The sequence below is a fragment of the Protobothrops mucrosquamatus genome, unplaced genomic scaffold (genome assembly GCF_001527695.2).
Source record: "Protobothrops mucrosquamatus isolate PMUCROS unplaced genomic scaffold, P.Mucros_1.0 scaffold983, whole genome shotgun sequence".
Taxonomy (NCBI): domain Eukaryota; kingdom Metazoa; phylum Chordata; class Lepidosauria; order Squamata; family Viperidae; genus Protobothrops; species Protobothrops mucrosquamatus.
The window spans coordinates 408654-416659 of record NW_015387223.1 but is presented as its reverse complement, the minus strand read 5'-3'; the positions used below and the strand labels follow the sequence as shown (position 1 = coordinate 416659).

Sequence of the window (8006 nt, the reverse complement as noted above, 5' to 3'; positions counted from 1 at the left end):
TTTCCAAGCACCCCATAGGGGCCCAAACATTCACCCAGAGGGAGACTGGAAGATTCGTCTGCTTGCAAATAGGGCTCTTCCAAGCAGATGAAGCTTCCAGTCTCCCTCTGGGCGAAAAGTGTTTGAGTGCCTATGGGGCGCTTGGAAACGGAGCGATTTGCTCTGTTTCCAAGCATCCCATTTAGAATAGAATAAAATACAATAGAGCTGGAAGGAACCTTGAAGGTCTTCTAGTCCAGCTCCTGCTCAAGCAGGAGAACCTATCTCAGACAAGTGACAGTCCAGTCTCTTAAAAATCTCCAGTGATAGAGCGCCCATGATTTCTCACTGTTAGGAAATTTCTCCTTAATTCCAGGTTACTTCTCTCTTTCTATTAGTTTCCAACCATTGTTTCTTGTCCTGCCCTCTGGTGCTTTGGAAAATAGTTTTATGCCCTCTTCTTTGTGGCAGCCCCTAAGATACTGGAATACTACTATCATGTCACCCCTGTTTCTTCTTTTCTTTAGACTAGCCAAACCCAAGTCCTGCAGCCATTCTTCATATGTTTTAGTCTCCAGCCCTTTGATCATCTTAGTTGCTCTTCTCTGAACTTTTTCCAAGGTCTCAACATCTTTTTTGTGATATGGTGACCACTAGGACTCAAGGTTCCTCTCACAGTTACTGTTTTTGAGCCAGGTCTCACCTAATCTGTACTTATATCTTTGATTTTTTCCTGTCTAAATGTAAAACTTTGCTTTTCTCCACATTAAAACTCATTTTCTTGGATGGGGCCCATTGTTCAAGTTTGTCAAGATCTTTTTGGATCCTGAGCTTGTCTTCTGGGGTGTTGACTGTTCCTGGCAGTTTAGTGTCATCTGAAAATTTGATGAGTTCAACTTCTATTCCCTCATCTAAGTCATTAATGAAGATATTGAAGAGTACTGGGCCTAAGATGGAGCCTTGTGGTATCCCACTGCTTACTTCTCCCCTTGTGGATGTAGTACCATTAAGCACTACTCATTGAGTACAGTTTATCAGCAAGCTACAAATCCATCTGGTGGTGATATTGTATAGCTTACTAAACAATAGATTGTGGTCTACTTTGTTGAACTGAAATCTAAGTATACTATGTGCATAGCGTTTCGCTGGTCTACTAATTTGGTCATTTTATCAAAGAATGAAATAAGATTGGTTTGGCATGATCTGTTTTTAACAAACCCATGCTGGCTACTAGTTATAACTTTGTTTGCTTCTAGTTGCTCGCAGATCTGTTTTTTTATTATTTTTTCCAGGATCTTCCCAGGTATTGATGTTAGACTGATAGGTCTATAGTTTCTTGGGTCTGTTTTTTTTTTATTTCTTGAACATGGGAACCACAACAGCCCTTTTCCAATCCTCAGGTACTTCCCTGGTGCTCCAGGATTTTTGAAAAACATGGTGCAATGGTTCTGAGATAACATCTGCCAGCTCCTTCAAAACTCTGGGTTGTAATCTGTTGGGTCCTGGTGATTTATATTCATTAAGGTTGGATAGGTGTTCTCTTACCATATTCTTGCTTAAATTAATTTTTGTTTCTAGTTTGTCTTTCGCAGTATTTTCTTTTTTGGTATTTTGTGCTATAATTCTTTTTGTGTGAAGACTGGTGCAAAGAATGAGTTAAGCAGCTCTGCTTTCTCCCTATTGCTCGTTACTTCCTTGCCATCTTTTCTCCTTAGTGGACCTATAGTTTCCTTGACTTTTTTCTTGTAATTAATATGTTGAAAGAAACATTTTTTATTATCCTTGATTTCTGTTGCAAGTCTTTGTTCATTCTGAGCCTTTGCTTTCCTGACTTCGTCTTTGCATGTTCTGGCCATCTGCTGATAATCAGCCTTGGTTATGTGTCCCTCTTTCCATTTTTTGTACTTGTTCTTTTGTCTTTCAGTTTGTTTGAGAGAGCTTTGTGCAGTCATTCTGGTTTTTTCTTGAATGTCTTGTTTTCCTTTTTCAGTGGTATTGTGCTGGACTGGGCTTTTATGATAGCATTTTTCAGAGTTTCCCATGCTTCTTGCATTGTTTTTCCCTTTAGGATTTTCATCCGTGGAATCTTTCCTAGGTTCTCTCTGAGTTTGTTAAAATTAGCTCTTTTGAAGTTTAAGACACTGGTTGGATTATTTTCTATTGCTTGTGTTTCCATTATATTGAATTTCAGTATGATGCGGTTACTTTCACCCAAGGTTCCGGCAACTTCAATTCCCTCTATCACTTCTTCTCTATTAATAAAAATTAGGTCCAGTATAGCTTTAATTCTAGATCCCTCCTCCACCTTTTGGATGATAAAGTTGTCAGTTAGGTTGGTTAAGAATCTGTTTGATGTCCCACTTGCAGCAGAGTTTGTCTCCCAGTTAATATCTGGATATTTGAAGTCTCCCATTACTATTGTGGTATGCTTCCTACATACTTTTGTGAACTGGTTGGCAAAGAGTTCATCTATTTCTTCTGATTGGTTGGGTGGCCTGTAATATATACCTATGGCAATATCACTTTTTTCCCCTTTTATATTGACCCATATGCATTCTGTAGGGATTTTATCTTTGATCACGTGCATTTCTGTAGATATGTAGTGTTCTCTTACATATAGTGCAACTCCCCCTCCTGTTTTTGTAGATCTATTTGTATCCATCCATCAGTCCATTCCAGTCATGTACTATTGCTTCTAGTTCACCCTGTTTGTTCCCCAAGCTTTGAGCATTGGTATATAAACATTTAAGACTTTTATGCCTGTCCGTGGGTATGTTTCCTGGATCTCCTGGTTGTTGTGTTTTTTTCTTTTTTCTCATCACTCCTTACTTCTTTGTTTGGTTTCTTTTCTTGGGATTTATGACTGGTTTTGTGTTCTAGAGATTCTAATGATTGGTCACCCTTCCCCCTCAATTTTAGTTTAAAGTCTTGTAATGAGTTGGACCAGTCTTTTTCCGAGTATATTTTCCCCTGTTTTCTTGAGATGCAGCAAATCCCTTTCCAAGAGTCCTTCTCATAGGAAATGCAATCCATGGTCCAGGAAACCAAAGTTTTCTTGATGACACCAACTTGTTAGGTTTATTTCTAGAATTCTTTTTTCCCCTCAATGGGTGTTGGCCTTTTGTTGGGAGTATTAATGAGAACACTACTTGTGATTCTAGCTCCTTAACTTTATTGCCTAGTTGCTTATAATCTCTCAATATTGTGTTCAGGTTCTTTGCTGTGTCATTCATCCTAATGTGAAGCAGGAGGAAAGGGTAGTAATCTGTGGGTCTAATTATTTTGGTTAAGTTCTCAGCCACGTCTTTGATTTTTGCTCCAGGGAGACAACATACCTCCTTGGATTGTATATACGGCCTGCAGATGGCTGGTTCTGTTCCTTTGAGAATAGAATCTCCTATTACCAACACTCACCTTCTTTTTTGGGGGGGGGAGTGCAGTCTGAGGTGCCTTTCTGTTTATCTCAGGTGTGTTTGTTGATGTGACTTTTTAAGGGATATTTGATGCTGTTTCTTTGCTAGGTGTCTGCATGTTTTCTTTGAGGGGGAGGTTGTAGGTCTATGTATTTCCATCTAGGGGGAAGAAATCGATTGCTCAGTTTTAATGGGGCTGCTTCTGGTTGGGTTAGATTGGGTGGTAGGGATTTGTTAGATGTATGCTGCTTCTTCCTTTGATTGTTGTGTTTCCTTCTATGTGTGACATACCTCCATTTGTCTTCCTCCAAGGGTTTATCAGTGGAGTCAAATCCTCTGGGAGTATTTTGTCCATTGTTTGGTTCCATTTGGGTATAGCTTTCTTGCGTAGGTTGGAGTTTGGCTAGAGTTGCCTCTAGATCCCTTATTTTTTCCTCTAGCAGTTCACATAGTTTACATTTAATGCATGTATAATTTAGGTGTTCTTTGGGCATAAGCACATGTATTGTATTGCATACCACAATAGTATCCGTCACCTGTTCCATGAGTTTGTTGTTTGAAAATCCCTCTTTTATGGTTGATGGATGTGCTTTGCTGTTAGCCATGTTTCTACCTTCTCTGTTCTAGGTAATTTGCAAGTAGACAAAACTTCTAGTCTCCCTTTGGGTGGAAAGTGGTTCATATTTGAATCTAGTATGATGCAAATTTCTAATGGGTGGAATTTGCATGACACACATTTTGTTACTGTTAAGTCCGGAGAATAATGGCGCTTGAAGCAATGCATTTCTAAACATGTCTTTATTCTCTGACTACAGTTAACGAACAACCCGAGCAGAGGCACACAGGCCTCTATTTATACCCTCTGATCCCTGGGCAATTTCAACCAATCACAGGCAGTCTTTTCCCGCCTTGCACATGCGCGCAAGGCCGGCGCCGCTATGCCCGGGACTCTTGCATCGTCCCGAGCCTGCTTTTGCAGGCTCAGGACACAACACCCCTCCCCCCTAGATAAAGTAATGCTGCGCCCAACATGGATGCCACCTTTGGTGGATCCTTTGTTTACGTACTGTTACAATAAATGTACATAGTGTAAGAGGTATGGGTCCGTTCTGTCTTTTCTGAGAACCAATGCCCCCAACCCAGTTTCCGAAGAGCTAACCAGTCTGGACCTCATGTTCAGGTTCCTAAACTCTTGCTCACCTCACGTAATCTGCAAGGTATTTAGGAGGGCCTTTTACCCGTAGCGACCTTCTCAGACCTGGAGAACTTGCATTGTTTTCCCCATTGCTTTCTACACTAGGTGAATTACCCTGTGGTTGTCTAGTGACTGCTGCCTGGCTTCCCTGCCCGCCTCCTAGGCTCAGGAAGTCAGGACTCTGCTGTTCACTATACCTGGTTGACCTACCTCTTGGGGAGTTTTCTGAGCCCTCTGAGCTCATTTCAGTGTTCCCTGAAGGTGTGTAATTTTCCTGGCTCCTTTCTGTAGTGATAGGGTCCAAGGATACCTCCCTGTTAGCTCTGATGCGTGGGGATATCCTTCTATGAGCCATTGCTGAAAAGGGTGTGTCCCCACCCCGGTGTGCCTGCTCTCTTGAATATTATGAGTTGTTAGTATGCTCCCAGTTAGTCTCCTTGTCTGGAGTATTGTTGGTGAATTGTGGGTAGTTAGTATACCTCCGGTGTGACTCCCAGGCTGGAGTGAATGTGGGGGTGTCTGTTTGCCCTCTGCCCCATGAATTCCTATTTGGAGCACTTACAGAATGTGGGTGTTGCGTACCCATGTCGTCTTCAACAGCCAGTGTTGGCTGCTGATTCTGATTCCCAGAATGCATTTCCCGTTCTTCCTCCCCCCCTAGCGAAGACAGAGAAGGAAACCTAGGTGAGTCCCACCTCACACGTAGTTGATCAATGTGGCAGCGAAGAACGCGGCCGTCTTCTAAGGACACCTCGTAGGACAGAGGCCCCGAGACCTTGCAGACCACAGCCGGGACCCAGAGGTGTCCAGGCCCGTAATTCCTGGCCCAGACAGGATCGCCCTCATGCAGGACCCGTGGTGGGTGTGGCTGAGACACCTGTGAAGCTACTCGCTCCGGATGCAACCTGTCCAATTTAGTCACGAGCCGGCGACCCCAATGGAGTTCGGCCGGGCACTTACCCGTGGCAGTGCACGGAGTAGTACGATGGGCTAGAAGAAAGTCAGCCAACCTGTGATGCCAATTGCCATAAGTTAGTTTCTTGAGAGCGTCCTTGGTGACGCGGACCATCCGTTCAGCCAGACCGTCGGTGGAAGGGTGGAATGGAGCCGAAGTAGCGTGGCGAATCATGTTGGCTTGTAAAAAACCCTGAAACTCAGTAGAAGTAAATTGAGGACCGTTATCCGACACTAGAACATCTGGCAACCCGTGTGAAGCAAAAATGTTTCTCAACACTTGAATAGTCTTGGCGGCTGTGGTAGAAGACACAGGCACGACCTCCAGCCATTTGGAATGGCTATCAACAACAACCAGGAAGAATTGACCCTGAAAGGGCCCAGCGTAATCTACATGTATTCTAGACCATGGAGTGTGTGTTACCTCCCACCTGTGTACAGGGGCCTGGGGCATTTCCAGCCTGGACTGTTGGCAGGCATAACATCCATGGACTTGGGACTCGATGGCCCGGTCAATGCCAGGCCACCACAGATGGCTGCGTGCAAGCGCCTTCATCCTGACAATTCCGGGGTGACCCTCATGTAATGAGATCAAGTTTCTAGCCCTCAATGAGGCCGGGATCACAACTCTCGATCCCCAGAGGAGGCAACCATTGAAAGTGGAAAACTCGTGCCTCTTGACCCAAAAACGTTGAAAATCCTCTGCAGGGCACCTGTCAGGCCACCCAGATAGAACCCATGACAGCATGCGTTTGAGCGTGTGGTCAGTGGCAGTTTCAGCAGCCACATCCCTAGCATTGAGGGGGCATTCAGGTAACTCCTGAATGGACAATATGTGTACAGCAGGAGCGGGATCAGGCTCCACAGTAGGTAATGGCAGCCTACTCAAAGCATCTGCATGACCCATTTCCTTGCCAGGCTTATGGACCAGTGAATAGTCATAAGCTGAGAGGAAGATGGACCAACGCAGCATACGAGGGGATAGGATATGAGGAGTGTGTTTGGAGGTAGTGAATAGCCCCAACAAAGGCTTGTGGTCAGTGAAGACCGTAAAATGGTGGCCATAGATAAAGTCATGGAACTTTTTAATACCAGCCACCAGAGCCAAAGCCTCCCTATCAATTTGAGCATAGTTGCGCTCAGCAGCAGATAAGGTCCTAGAGTAGTAAGCCACAGGGACCTGTGTCCCATCAGCCGTCAAATGGCTAAGAACAGCGCCCACACCGTAGGGTGAGGCATCACAAGCCAGGCACACTGGCAACCTCATTGAAACTGGCCTCATGGACCTTGGTCCAGCGCCAACACGCATTCTTGTCAAGAAGTCTGTGCAAAGGTTCAGCAATAGCAGCTTTGTGAGGTAGAAAAGCATGATAGAAATTCAATAAACCCAAAAAGGCTTGCAATTCGCCCTTAGACTTGGGGCTTGGAGCCTTCTGAATAGCTTTGAGCTTAGCATCAGACGGGTGGATACCCTGCGCATCTATCTNCAGTGGACTGCACACCAATCTTACATTTGTCCTGTTTTAGTTTAAGACCTGCTCTCCGGAAACGAAGCAAAACAGCCTTTAAATGCTCAGCCAGCACTTGTGGAGAGTCTCCTGCGATGAGAACGTCATCAAAATAAGGACATACACCAGGAATACCCCTCAGGGTGTTTTCCATTACACTCTGAAAAATGCCAGGAGCGACATTCACCCCAAACTGTAACCGCTTTACCCTGAAAGCCCCACGATGGGTGACAATAGTTTGGGCCTCAGCTGCAGCATCATCAACAGGCAGCTGTTGATATGCCTGAGCTAGATCAAGCTTAGCAAAAAAAATTCCCTCCTTGAGAGAAGCCAAAATGTGGCTCACTACAGGCATAGGATAAGCATGTTGCTGTAGGGCCTTGTTTAGTGTGCACTTGTAGTCAGCACAAATCCGGATATCCCCGTTTGCCTTTAAAGGCGTTACAATGGGGGTTTCCCACGGGCTGGAATCTACAGGCTCTAGAATGCCTTGCTGGAGCAACTTGTCCAGTTCAGCGTCAATCTTACTCTTAAGAGCAAATGGTACCCTCCTAGGCTTAACCCTGATGGGCTGTACCGTTGGATCCAACTTAAGTGAAACAGGAGGTCCTGTGTAGGACCCAAGTTCAGAACTGAACACGTCTGCAAACTCCTTGCATACGTCAGCAAGGGTCTGTGTTTGCAATTTATTAAGCCCTGTTACCTGAATTCTCAAGGCCTCAAACCAATCGAGTCCAATGAGACACGTCTAGGGGGCCTGCAAAATTCTTGTACTGTACCTTAAGGGTGGCCTCCCCCTTAACGCACACTTGAGAATTTTGGAAATCTGTAAGGATTACATTAGAGGGCCTTAACGAAACTCTCTGGCCACTGCTGTTGCAGATTTTGTGAAATGTGTTGAGGGAAATTATGGATAGGGCAGACCCCGTGTCAAGTTCCATCGATAATGGAATTCCC

At 44.6% G+C, this 8006-nt stretch overlaps 1 pseudogene; it reads right to left on the bottom strand.

The window, feature by feature from the left end:
* Positions 1 to 5659: 5659 nt before the first annotated feature.
* Positions 5660 to 7785, bottom strand: LOC114922816 (annotated as a pseudogene).
* Positions 7786 to 8006: the final 221 nt, after the last annotated feature.